We start from the raw sequence: 15,208 nt of genomic DNA, 5'->3' as shown, positions 1-15,208 counted from the left end.
GTCTGACTTTCAAGAACGCCAAGTATAAGTGTAATAAGAAATCTGTAACTGCAATTCCTACTTTTCCTTTCACATGTGAGTATGAGTGTCCTATAATATGTTTGTTAGCCATTTAGTTGTATTTACTTTCATTGTTTGTTTATAATTTTATATTTATTTATGATTATTTATCTATTAATTTTAGAAATCAGTGTAGTTTTCATTTTGGAAAGGGTATAGTGACTGGGAAGCATCAAAAGCAGATGTCTGGAGTTCCAAGAAAATTCTGTCTTCATTTGGGTGTTTGCTTTGTGAGAGTTCAAGATGTGCATTGATGACTGTGTAATTTTGTCCGCATGCAAACAAATTTTAAATTTGTTTAAAACAAATTAAAAGTTATAAATATATTTTTAAAATGTTCTCTGAATGACAATGTTTTAAAATTTTTCTCTTTTGCCAAAAAAAAATCTTTTCTGAAATTTTTATTAAATGATATATGATTTACAATGCTATCTCAATGTTGTGTCAATTTCTTCTGTACAGCAACATGACCCTGTCTTATATATATATGACATATATTCATTTTTTTCACATTACTTTCCATCTTGCTTTTATTTTATATTTTCAATTTTTAATTTCTTAAAGATACATGTATGCTTTAGATATTAATTAAATCTGTGTATATCCTCTAAAATGGAGATCTTTCCCCAAACTACATTTGTTTATTGACAATGTGATATAATTTCTTAAATATTTAAAATAATTTAAAAATTTTACATAAATCTAGATGGAATTTCAATGATTGGTTGAAAAGATTCTTCCACCACTGGAATGGAGAAGGTCATTTACATAACAAATGGATAACGAAAAAGATATAACTTTGCTTTACTTTTTTATTAAAACAATACTCAAATTTTCTTTTTGTATGAGGTAGTAATTATATGTACAATTTCCTTCTGATATGGGAAGGTAGTTGTGGCAACTCATTTATTTAATGTGTTCTTTTCTCACATATGACTTAATAACTTGCCTCTTCTATAGTCTGTAAGTTTTTTCAGGTTTGGGGCAATGATTTAATCAGCCTTGTATTATAATCTCTGAAGGTATTATGATGTAAAACATAATGCCTATTTGTTGAATCAGGAAGTCACCAGTAATAATTATATTCACAGGTAATTTTGTCCTAAACTATGAAATAAAACATAGAGAAGAATCTATGGAACAAATTAACAATGTAACTGAATGTGTCCTCTTGGGGCTCACTCAGAGAGTTCAAGGTCAGAAAATATTACTTGTCCTGTTCTTGCTCATCTTCATTGTGCTAATTGTGGACAATATTCTCATTGTTGTGACTGTTGTGGTCAGCCCAACTCTGGATGTTGCTCCTATGTACTTCTTTCTAGGCTAGTAATCATTTATGGATGATGTTTATTCTACAACAGTCACCACAAATATGATTATAGACAATCTGTGAGAAGAAAATAATTTTCTTCCAAGGTTGCATGATCCAGATATTTATAGAGAACTTATTTGGTGGTGCTGAGATTTTACTCCTGCTGTTCATGGCCTATGCCTGCTCTGTGTCCATCTGTAAACCCTTGCATTATTGAACAATCATGTATTGGCAAATATGAGTTCTGCTGGTGATGTTGGTGTGTCTTGGTGTCTTTTTATATGCTGTACTTCATCTTTTCTTTGTTCACAACCTTCTCTTCTGTGACCCCAATATCACTGACCACTTCATCTGTGATATGTACACTTTGTTAAAACTTGCCTGAACTTACACCTACACTGTGGGCCTCACTGTGCTTGCCAATGATGGGGCAATTTGTATGGTAATATTTATGCTCTTACTCTTATGCTCTTACTAATCTTCTATGGGGTCATTCTGCACTCCCTGAAGACTCACAATCAGGAAGTAATATGCAAAGCATTATCTGTATGTGCCTCCCACATTACTGTGGTGGTCCTCTTCTTTGTGCCCTGTATTTTTATGTATGTGAGACATCCTTCTATCCAACCCATTGATAAATCCTTGGCTGTGTTTTACACCATTATCAATCCTATGTTGAACCGTCTAATCTGTACTCTGAGAAATGGAGAGATGTGGAAATGCTATAAAAACTCTGGACCAGAAAAAGAAAATGAAGCAGTAGGGATATATATCGCCCATTTGAAATGAAGAATTGCTCTTGCCAGGAAAGTCATGTGTGATTATTTTACTCTATAAATTTTCCCTCAGATGTAATAACTTGGTCTTAATGAAAATCATTTATTGCCTGAATACATCCAATGATCTTAATATTTTTTCAAGTTTTTCATAATTTTCTAGTTCAAAAGTCTATATTTGTTTGAAATACATTTTTAAGATTTTCACAATTTTTTATGAAAATGTGTTTTTTAAGTGTAAAAAGTTTCTATTAAGACTATAAATTTATGTTCTATATGAGTTAAGCTAAAGTTTACACTAAATTTATGTTAGTGGAAAATTTTTCATGTTTCACAAATAATGTAATCTTTATCAGAATCATTAAAACTCATTACATATTTCAGAAAAATAATATATGAAATATGCCATAAAATTTCACACCCCACCCCATACTGACAACCCATAATGATATTTGAAATACATATCTTATTTTTGTATCTGTAAAATGCTTTTATATATATTATTTTCTTCATATTGCTGAGGAAGAATGATATTTCAGAGTTGTAAGATTAATCATCAAGATGCTATGTCTATAAAAATTATCTAAATGAACAAAACGTATATTCAGAAAAATAATCAAATTTTACTTTTTTTCCGATTGGGTTATCATATTATCTCCTCAATTGTGCCAGCTTTATTTGAGGTTGTAATTTTCATAAAGATGATCCAATCAACTTCCCAGATTGTTTAGAACATCTGGTGATAACTCTTATATTTCTCAATATCCTCATCTCTTTTCTGAATTTGGTTTTCCATAGACCTCTATAGTGATGCAGGCTCTACCTTTCATGTGTAAATTTACATAAATCATTATCTGTGAGTTTCAAACATGAACTACAGAACATGAACACTAGATATTTTGAGTGATGTTATTGATAAGAAATATGTTGACATTATATGCCATTCTTATATCTCTTAGTAATGATTATTAATAAATAATCTTAATTAGATTATTAAGTAACAGAGGCCCTGTATTATTGTTTTATTTTACAAAGACATCATTCATAAAATGTTTTCTCTCTGAATGATGATTTTGAAAAAATATTATATGCCTCTAAATGATTGGAAGCATGTCATCAAAGAAATTTACTATTTTGTATCTCTCTGGATTAATTGAAGAACTAAAGCTATGCAATATAAGAAACCTTGTATCTTGATTTTTATCCCTGTTCCCATGTAAATTTCAGCAGTATAAGAAACTTTGATTTTTATCCCTGTTCCCACGTAGATTTCTTATAGCATCTTGAAGTTTTCTCAAAAACAATACTTTTCAACATATGATATGAAATATTTGAATTTATCTAAACTTATGTAATTTATTCTTCCACTTTTTGATGTCCTTATTCAAAATCTTAAGTTAAATCCTTATATTGTGGTGGCATTTGAAAGTGGGATCTTTGAGAAATGACATGGTCATAAAGTTGGAACCCTCATGAATGGAATCAATGCCCTTAATAAAGAGACCCCTGAAAGCTCAGGTGACCCTTCTCTCATGTGAGGACACAGGAGGAAAGATTACTGTCTGTGAACTAGGAAAGGGACCTTACCAGGTATGGAAACTGCCAAATCTTAAACTTGGACATTCAAGCCTCCAAACCTGTGAAAAATAAACTTGTACTGTTTAAACCACCCAGGCTGTGGTGTTTGATAATACCACCCCAAATGGACCAAGACAGAAATATAGTTAATTTTAAAAGTTGTACTTACTTCAAGTGATGGGATAAAAGTCTTTGCTAGTTTGTAAATAAAGTCTCTATTTATTGTTCTGAAATCTCCCTTAAGTCAGTGAAGTTTATTTAATTGTTCTTGTGATTTTTTTCTTTGCAAAATGTGTGGAACATAGAATTCACTCTGAAGACATTGTCAATTAACTTGATTGAATTTTTTGGTGAGAATTTTTACTCATAAATTTGATTAGCATTTTCTACTTAAATGTATATATTTGCACAAATATTTACTCTTCTTTGATATGTGCTACACATATTTACTTTATTATTTATATTACATATTGATATAAATATGTTATTTTTATATTCTTTTGCTTTTTGATTTCTTCTATTGTCTTACTCTTAGAAAATCCCATATGTTCCCAATGTGTTTATAAATTTCAAAAGTTTTTTTAAAAAAACAACTTTTCAAAACACTTAATTTTTTAAACTCACCTATAATATATTTTGGTTTGTGATGGAAAAATATGTAAAAACATACAGGTAGCATATCTGCCAAAATAATTATTAATTTCAATAATAAATTTAAAATTTTCTACTTACTATGTGAGGTTTTATGCCACCTAGAATGTTCAATTTAGGGGCACTTTCTCTTCCTCCTGCCCCTTCTTACCCTCTCCTAATATTTAGGGTTGTGCAAAGTTTGAAAACTTCCCATAAAAATATATTCTGAATGCCATGACACTACATATTTATTTGGAGGAAAACTAGATAGTTTAATACCTTGTTTTTCACATCCAGAATAAAACAACAAGGATGGTTTGTTGTATCAGTAAAAATTAGAAATCATTTTCATTGAGAATACTGTGTTCCATGAGATGTTCAGAAATGGCTTAGTTTCTTTTGCTGGCATGAATCACAGCACAATCCTCAAAGCACAATCCTCAAAGCACAGGCATCTGTCTCTATCTAAAAAATTATTGACCTTTATCCAATAATACATAAGTATGCATCCACCACACACTCAGATCTGTATCCAACCTCATGTGAACCTCTGTGACCACACATATATATTCAATGATATGTAAGTCTGTATGAAATTACATGTAGGTGTTTATGTTTCAACACAATTAGATCTGTACATGAGAACATATAGATCATAATTTGACTACCAATGTGGACAGATTTGTTTATGTATATGCAAATGTATCTGACAGGATCACACACAGTACTGTATCTGTCTACACAAAATGCTGTATCTTGCCATACACAAATTTTTGTTTTATTGCACACAGGCCATATCAGTACACACACAGGGCTGTGTCTTTCCAATCATTGCTTTGTATCCTACCATAATGAATTTATGCAGAACTTGACTGAACAATTCTTCTATTCCAAGGTGCATGGACTGAGGTCACTCTCTGATATTCAGCTGATTGCTGGACTTAGAAGGAGGGATTAAAATTGATTCACTCATATAAATGATGCCATGGCAGGGATGGCTACAAGACTGGGCTCCTGTGCTTCTCTTTCTTTCTTCATGTAGAAAAAGGCCTATGTACATGATATTTGTCCAGTGAGGTAGTGAGTCTTTTAAAATAACAGCTCAGGGCTTCCAGAGGGAGCAGGTAAAAGCCAACAGGCTTGTTGAGTCTCATCTCATTATGAAATAAGATTGAAGTCCAGGATTTTGACATTTAATTCAGACTACAATTCACATCAAAGGATACAAGTAACAAAATGAAAAATGTAACATATGGAATGAGAGATAATATTTGTAAATCATATGAGTTAATATGTAAAATACATAAGAAATTTTTACAATTTACAGCCAATTAGATAATTCAGTTTAAAACTGTGCAAAGAACCACCAGAATAGATATTTTTCGTAAGAAAAATAGAAATGCTTAACAGGAACATGAGAAGATTCTCAATATCATTAATCAACAAGGAAATGCAAATCAAAACAAAATTTGATATCAACTCCTTCATCTGTTATTATGGCTATATATATATACACATATATATATATCAGAAAATAAATTTTGGTGAGGGTATAGAATAAATGGAACATTACTAAACTTTTGACTGGAATATAAATTTGTTCTGCCACTAAAAACTCTATGGATATTTCTCAAATAGTTAAACATAAAACTACTATATGATTAAGCATTCCCATATCCATGTATAAACTTAAGAACATGAAACCAGAATTTGAAGAAATTCTGTTCATTGCAGTATTACTCACAATAGCCAAGACAGGGAAACAACAGAAATATTTACTGATGCATGAATACATAAAGGAAGCATATATGCATATTTGTTCAAAAGGGGGCAGTTTTATCCTAAAGCTGGTTGGGTGCTCTGAGAAAGTTATTAACTGGTTCATACATGATTAAACTGAATTGGGTTGATTCTTGGAGTCATATGTCCCACTTGAGAAGTGCCTCTGCACTGGGCTGGCCTCAAGAAGTAACTGCTGGACCCAAACAACATCTACATTAGATGAAGAAAAAGAAAACAGCAGCAGTGGGCAGGTGACCCAGGATACTAGACCAAGCCAGTAAGAACTATCATGCTAATCTAATTAAATTATTTACCAAAAGTTTTTCTGGCTATTAATACTAAAAGTTACCTTTTCTAACTATACTTTTGACCCCAGTATTTGAGATAGAAATAGAATTCTCTGCTGGAGCTGTCACAGAGTATAACTACTCATACTAGTCATTATATATCAATGCTTGCTTAAGTCTATTGCTAAAAGCACATGTACAATGCTTATGAGACAGTTGTAAGGTTTATAAAATGTTTACCTGTCATGTCAGCATGCCTGAAGTACCTAGCTAAGAGTATCTTATTCATATTCCATGAGTTTTGGATTTTTTTAACAGTTGCTAAAACCCCTATCAAATAGAAGAATTAACAACTTAATGACCATGTGCACATAACTCCTGGATCCTAAGGATTGATAATGTTAACCCCTGTGACACCACCCTGGTAGCTCACTATCAGCAAATCATGGAATTTTGGAGGAACTGATCATACAACCCCCTTTCACAAAAAAATTTTTTTTGAAATCACTTTGGGGTTTCAGGTCTTTTCAGCATCAGCTGTCCTCTAATACTTCGTGGGTGCCCTTCATTAAACATTACAATTTCCTTTACCACAACCTGGTGTTAGTAGATTGGCCTTACTGCACAAAATCAAGGAGACAAAGTTTGGTTCAGTAAAAGTCCCAAATCTCAGCTGTATTGTTCTTTGTGGATTTTATATGTTTGTACCTGTGACCAGTAGCTACATTTCTCATGAATAAGCCATAGCAGTATCCCATACTCATGTTACTACCATGTTCAACACTGTTGTCTTGACAGTAAGTGCAGGGAGCTGAGGAGATGCAGGAGGCTGAGGAAGGGAACTAGCCTGACAGCACAGTTCCAAAGGCAGGGTTCCTAACCAAGGAAAAAAAGCCTACTGGCAGGCACAGTTCCAAGGGCAGGTTTAAAAATAGGGAAAAGGGGCTTACCCTGCAGCACAGTTCTGAGAGCAAGTTCTAAAAATAATGAGGCTGACTTGCAAACCCCGCAACAATAACAAAATGAAGGCTTTGCACAATAGTGCCAGAATAAAAATTGCTTCTTGGAAAAAACAGTCTTTCCTGTTATTTACTTATTACTCAGCCTTTTCTGTTATTTGTTTGTTATTCTTTGTTATTTTTCTATATTTTTTTTGTGATTCAATAAAATTGGAACAACAAAAATTGGAACAGCAATAAAATAATAAGAGTTTCACCTTGGTGAAATTTCCCCTATTTAGATCTAATGTAAGCAAAAACAAAGTGTTCATTGGTTTGTTACAAGTAAGAATAGGCTTTAGAGTTAGGTAATTGTGGAGTGTACAATAGGTTAGAATAGGTTAGACATACATTATTCTTTTTTTTTTTTTTTTTTTTTTTTGTTTTTTGCCTTTTTTTTTTTTTTTTTGTTGTTGTTGTTGTTGTTGTTGTTGCTATTTCTTGGGCCGCTCCCGCGGCATATGGAGGTTCCCAGGCTAGGGGTCTAATCAGAGCTGTAGCCACCGGCCTATGCCAGAGCCACAGCAACGCGGGATCCGAGCCGCGTCTGCAACCTACACCACAGCTCACGGCAACGCCGGATCATTAACCCACTGAGCAAGGGCAGGGATCGAACCCGCAACCTCATGGTTCCTAGTCGGATTCGTTAACCACTGCGCCACGACGGGAACTCCCAGACATACATTATTCTTGATGTAAAAAAATAATAGTCTTTCTTTTAATAAGTTTTGTAGGGAGTTTTTAAGTTTTATGACATTAAGTTTATTTTATATAAAAAATATTTTCTCATACTCTCCTCTGAACATAATGCTTTGAATTTAGTACCCCAAGCTTTAATCTAAAAAATGAGTTTTTGTAAATGTTAAATTCTTGTGCTCGTGACCTTTCTAGTTGTTAAAGATTAGCTTAAAACAATAATGGGTGGCGCTTGCTAAGAGTAACCACAATACATTTTACAGCGAATTGCCTTATTTTCGTACACTGTTTTTCCCACATAATGTTTTGTACCCATTATAATTTCACGTGATGCATTGTATCCATTAGTTTTAATTAAATTCTGAGAACACAATGTATATCTATTGTACCATGTAGTCTGAAATTTAACCTTTGAAAATATGATTTAAGCACTGTGATGTAAGTTACAATTAAGCTGTCTATATAAACTGTTACCTATGCTAATAAAATTTGAGCAGTCCAGTGCCCTGAAAGAAGTGACAAAGAGGCTGTCTCAGTGTGCTTTGCTGACAGTGTCCATCCCCGGAGGGATACCCTGGCTGCTGGAGCTGGACTCCGGCAAGTAAAGAATGGTGAGGTCAAAAAATGTCACTAGAAACTTATTAAACAAAAATAAAGATTCAAATAATAAATGACCCAGAGTAAAGATTTTATTTCTATCATGATCTTCATGATTTTATATTTTATTACCCTAAAGGCTTTTCTATACTTCTTGCCTGACACTAATAGCCCCTCTTCTACAGATGAAGAAAATTGAAGTTCAAAAAAGTAAAATAATCCATTGACTATCAGACAGATCTAGTATTCAGATCTGCATTCTTCTAAATCCAAATTGGATACTCTTTTAGCCATTTCAAAGGATATCGGAAAAAAATGCAGCATTTCATCAGAACAATTATTTTTCAGTAGTCATTGAACAGTTTTCCTTTCTCACTAAGGAATATATGCAGTTGGTACTCAGTAATCTGTATGGCCTACTGACATCTACGGTGGTGTGGAATGAAAAATAGAAAGAAGATACTTGCCAGTACTCTCTTGGAACTGTCTTGGTATGCCTAATATTTAAAACTGTATTGGATTTGTTGTTCTGTGAGTAAAAGTTGTCAATGATTATAAAGATTGATTGCATGTCATTTAAAATGGCAAGAAAATTTTAAAGTGTTTGCAAATGGTCACAGAAACATTATAAAATTAAAATGTAGTTTCTTACTTTACTGAAAAAATGGAGGATCATTAAAGTTAAATAACTGGATCATGTAACTCAGATTTAAGCACACATACTCTTACTCTATATCCTATGATCTTTACATTATACAAGATTCCTTGGGCCTAGTATTTGATTAAGGTTTGGAATATACAATATTTTTATTATATTCCATAAAAAGTGACATATTGTTCAATTAACAATTAATAGTCGCAATTAAATGCAGGTATTTTTCAAGAGCACACAGTAAAATATATCCGTAAAACAATTTCACTCTTAGAAAGTTGGCTTTATCATTAGTTTTTGAATCTAAAATCCACTTTGAAGATTGATTTAGGAGATAATTTGAAATTAATACATGATAATTAATCCTTAATATATGGTAAACACCTTACCTAACTTAAATACTTTGTTGCAAATTATCACTTTATTAAAAAATGAAGCCAACTTCCAAAATACAAATACATGTGTATATGTTTTATATGTGTTTACAGTTTCCTCTTTTGACAAAAAGGTCTATCTTCCAACTTCATGGATACTATGTATTTTATAGAAGAAATCAATGGACTCTTTGATGTAAAAATATTTTGTAAGTATACTATGGTATTGAAAATGTGATTAAAAAGTAAGTAGTCTAGCTTTAGGATCAGGAGACATGAGCTTTATTTCACACAATGCCATCATGTTCTATAACCTTCAATAGTTTTCCCCTTTTCTACAAGTAGTTTACTTAGGTACATTGGAAGTTTTTTTCAAGTTCTGCAATTCTGCCCAAGCAAAAATGTTTATTGCCACAAATATTGTTACATTTGCTTCCTTTTCAGTTAAAAGAGTTGATATTGGAAGAGTTATGAGAACACAGCCCATCGCCTAAAACTTTTCCACTCCTGGTAAACTTAAGATACGTACTTCTGGGATAAAAGTGTCTTTGGGATTAATACAATGTGAGCTCTGCTCTTAAATGCTGATAATTTGAAAATAATTTTGTCTACCTATTGAAATGCATGGAGCTACACATAATAAGAATTTTGCAGGTACCAGGTTTTTATTAAAATTGTCCCAGAAACTATCAAATATCCAACCATATCTCAACCAGCTTCTGTTCACCTATGATAAGATCTATATATCATTTATTCTGCTTTCATTCTTGCTTACCATTCCATTTTGAGAATCTGTGTTGCTGTCTCACAGGCTTTTAAACCACTCTGTTCTTGGGTTTGTATTCTGGAAACAGACTTTCCAGTTATAGCTCTAGAAACAAATTTTTAAATAAATTCTACACAATGTTTTGTGGTAATCTATTTGGGAAAAAATATGAAAAAGAATGGATGTCATTATGTATATATGAATCAATTCTATTGTGCAGCAAATATTATCAAAATATTATAAATCAAATTTACTTCATAAAGCTATATTGGAGTTCTCATTGTGGTGCAGTGGAAACAAAGCTGACTAGTATCCATGAGGATGAATGTTCAATCCTGGCCTCACTAAGAGGGTCAGGGATCTGACATTGATGTGAGCTGTGGTGTAGGTCACAGACATGGCTTGGATGACACATTGTTATGGCTGTGGCTGTGGCAAGAAGCTGTAGCTCTTATTTGACCCCTAACCTGGAAACTTCTATATGCCACAGGTTGAACCCTAAAAAGCAACACATACATTAATTATTTAATTAAATTTAAAAATTAAAGCTGTAAATATGAGGAAAAAGGAAAAAATATTTTCTGGGAAAATTTTCACTGATTTAGATTCCTTCCATGCTGCTCTAGGACTAAGGAAGATAGACTGGGCAAGTGTAGGGGTTCTAAAGCGATCTGTCCACACAGCATTGTAGCTATTTACATAGAGGCTGGATAACCATTTAATAGGCCATTTTGAATGGATTTCTATCTTTCATGAGGTTGGGGATGATGACTGTAAGTTCATGTTGGTCCTCATCTGAATCTAGACTTTCTTTCCAGAGTTGAAACACAAGTTCAAGATGTTTTCAAAGTAATACTTCAGCAAAATCCAAATTCTTCATGGTTCTTAGATTGTTTAAAATCCTCATTCACACTGTCATTGACATCTACCATCACACAATATTATTATGGTACTAGTATCTAGACAAAGTAGATTTAGTCATGTGTTTTCAGTTTTCTTAAACTGTTTTCCTTCATGTCACATGGTGCTCACAATGAGCATTCTCTAGGGCCAACCCAGTTATTTACAACGTTTAAATGAACATTATGAATGAATTTGTTCTATATGGAAATATTCAAAAGTTTATTTGAGTTAAATTTATTTAAAAAATAATTTCAAATATTTGTATTTATTTATTTTAGTGGATAATTATAATACACCTCATATTTGGTGGCAGCATATACTTGTCATGACACTTAGATTGCAAAACAGTGATTTAAAGATGAGTATTCTGGCCCAGGATTTAGCAGCCAGGCTTCTTATTTTGCTTCTGCAAATGGTATTCTGATTCCTTATCTTATACTTCCTTATACAGTGTGGCTATTGAAGATTTTTTTACATTCCATAGGGATATTATTATAAGATTAAATTTAAATAACTGATGCATTCTACCATCACTGATATAGTTGAAGAATAGAATTATTTTCATATACGTCTTAATTTATTTCCAAGATTTTACACTAGATACAAAGCACTTTGAAAAACTACTGTTAACTTCATGAGGTGTAAAGTCCAATATAAAATAGAGTTCATATTATTACAAAGTACATGTGAAAAAATATTTAAAAATTATGACTTCATGAAAGGTAGATTGATAAAAAGCAAAATATTATGATAAATTTTAATTAGTTACACATCTAAATTATTAATTTATGCAATAATAAATATTCAGGATTTTGTATTAAGCTCCTTTGTTATCAAGTATGTAAATTCATAAATGATCAACTTATTTTTTTCCTTTGTCATAATATTTGTCTTCAGGTAGACTTAAGGAGAAGTTCAAAATTAAAGATGAGAGCTGTAAAATTTATTCGCTGAAGTTCAGTTATGTGAAATAATTATATTGTTGGGAAGATGTGGTAACGATGATGAAATACTCTTAGGACCCAATTAGCCACAGCTAGGAAACTTCACAGAATTTGCTTAAAAACAGAATAAATGGCAGGAATTTTAATGTTCAAGAGAAAGGTCTTAAGCACAGGCACATTTTATAAATCAAATGTACTTATATTACCTAAGCTATTTGGCACTTTTAATCTTACAAATTTACTTCTTTCTTAGTGAAAAATAGCTGCCATGGGGGCCACGGCTGTGGAACTGTGTCAGGCAAGTTCATAGATGAGATTTTTTTTCTAGGAAATTATATAATTGTAGAGTTTCATGTTTAAATGGATTTTACAAATGATATAATTGCCTTTAATTCTCACCTATCTGAGATTTAAACACCCTCTTTAGTATGTAAAATATCAAGAAAGGTATATTTAACTACAATACTAACAATATAGTAGTTTAAATATTTTATTGATATACATATTTAATCAGTTAGAATCACAAAGTCATTAGTTATAATTAAATTGGAACAAATACATAATTAATTTGCATCCAAAATTCCCCCGTTTAATAATACAACATAAGAATTTTCTAATAATGTTGCTCAATTAAAAAAAACAACTCTGTTGAAAACTACACATTGTTTAAAGAGATGTTATTTAAAGAGATGTCAATATTTTTATAATATCCATTTATCAAATGTTGAACATTCCATGTAGTTTCTAAATATTCCACACCTGCTAATAATTGTGTTGAATATGTCTTTAAATAATGATCTCTCTCTTTCAGACATATTTTCCTTTAGCATTTATTCCTAGAAAGAGTAATGTGTAACCAAAGGAAAATTTTAAAAAATTTATAAATTTTCAAAATTTAAAAACATATTCAAGAGGAGTTTTTATTTATCTAAGTCTAGTGAAGCAATAACTTTATTGAGGATGACAATGTTAAATTTTGTGTGAAAAATAATTTTGAGAAATAAAAAATATGATTAAAAACACTATCATTATTTTGGTAGTAATATGACCAGTACTCTTTCCTAAAATAATTATTATTTTCATACTTATCCCATAAAATGTACCTATATTGTATTAACCTAGAATGCAGCTTTCTGTCAAACATTTATTATGTTTCTCAGAGGTGGAGTAATTTTAAACAATGCAGGAGAATAAAAGCACTTGAATTCCTCCCAGGTTTATGGTTTGGGGAAACAGGCATACTTTTACCCATGGAGAACAGCAATTCACTAAGCATTTACCCATCCCTTAATAGGTTTCAAGCAGTGCAGAACTCATTCCAGTCACTATAGTAGGCACAGTGAGGAAAGACACATGAATAGATTATGTGATCTTGTAGGTATCAGGGAGGGTGTGTTGCCAATGACTTAAATAGTTTTTCTTTAACTGCCTGATTATGATGTCTATTGACAATGTTTTCCTTCCATAGTTAGAGCTGAGAGTTTAAATATAAATTCTCATGAAGAGAGAATAACTATTACCTGTATGAGGGACCTCTCAGCTTACAAAATACAAGCTGCATTGGAAGGTGTAATCTCACAGAGGAAGGCTTGGAAGCTTGAGTCTAAAATAACTTAGCAAAATCAAATGGAGTTGGAACCAGAGAGAAAATCCAGATCCCCATGTAGATAACTCAGGTTTTCTCAGGGAATTAAACATCTAATGTTGCCTTATACATGTTTTACAGGTTCTAGTGGCTATAGAGATAAAAAGCCTCATGGAAGAAGTGAGAAAGAATTGAAACAGGTACTTTCAAGACTTCCAAGCATGTGTTCCTCAGGTATAGTGACTACTCTATTTTTGTTCTAAGAAATTGAGACTACAATCCATTCCTGATTAATAGGTATCATTCTTTATTCCTTTGTAGGTAATTCAGACCTCAGGAAGGTGTTCCTTACTGAAAGGATCTCCCCAGGCCTCCCAACAATGTGACTGAAATTTTTCTCTTGGGACTCACACAGAATCCATAATTGCAGAAAATTCTCTTCATTGTCTTATTGTTCATGTTCCTATTTACTGTACTGGCTAATCTGTTTATTGTCATTACCATCTCCCTCAGCCCCACACTTTCACCTCCCCTGTACTTCTTTCTCACTCACTTGTCCTTCATAGAGGCCTCCTTCACCACTGTCACTACACCCATAATAACCATCAACATATTTTACCAAGGAGAACCATCTCCTGGGGTACCTGCCTGACTCAGCTCTTTTTGGTACACTTCCTGAGAGGATCAGAAGTCATCATCCTCATTGTCATGGTCTATGACTGCTATGTAGCCATCTGCAAGCCACTATATGACCATCATGAGAAAGGGTATCTGCCAGCTTGGGGGGATCCTGCATGCCACTGGACAAATTCTGTTTATGGTCAACTTTCCCTTCTGTGGTACTAATGTCACTTCATATGTGATTTCTTCTAAATGTTGGAAATTGCCTGCAGTAACACCAACAGGATTGGAATTGTGGCATCAGCTAACAGTGTGTCCATGTTCTTTCTTATTTCCTCCATGCTGCTCATCTCCTACATAGTCAACCTGAGTTCCCTGAAATACCATGCCTCCGAAGGAGGATGCAAATTTGTCTCTACATGTGGCTCCCACTTAACAGTAGTGGTGCTCTATTTTGTCCCTTGTATATTCAGTTACACACATCCTATCACCACTTAATCATACAGACAAATTAGTGACTGTGTTCTTTGCAATCCTCACTCCCATGTTATATCCTATCATTTATACAATGAGAAATACAGAAGTGAAAAATGCCATGAGGAGTTTGTTGAAGAGGAGAGTAACATAGGCTGTTCATAGTGCCT

The 15,208-nt window shown here is 32.7% G+C and overlaps 1 pseudogene; it reads left to right on the top strand.

The window, feature by feature from the left end:
* Positions 1 to 1,366: 1,366 nt before the first annotated feature.
* On the top strand, positions 1,367 to 2,161 carry LOC110258420 (annotated as a pseudogene).
* The last annotated feature ends 13,047 nt before the right edge of the window (positions 2,162 to 15,208 follow it).

Source organism: Sus scrofa, unplaced genomic scaffold (assembly GCF_000003025.6).
Source record: "Sus scrofa isolate TJ Tabasco breed Duroc unplaced genomic scaffold, Sscrofa11.1 Contig2026, whole genome shotgun sequence".
NCBI classification, from domain to species: Eukaryota; Metazoa; Chordata; class Mammalia; order Artiodactyla; family Suidae; genus Sus; species Sus scrofa.
The sequence above is the reverse complement of the archived record's forward strand: the minus strand, read 5'-3'. Positions and strand labels throughout refer to the sequence as shown.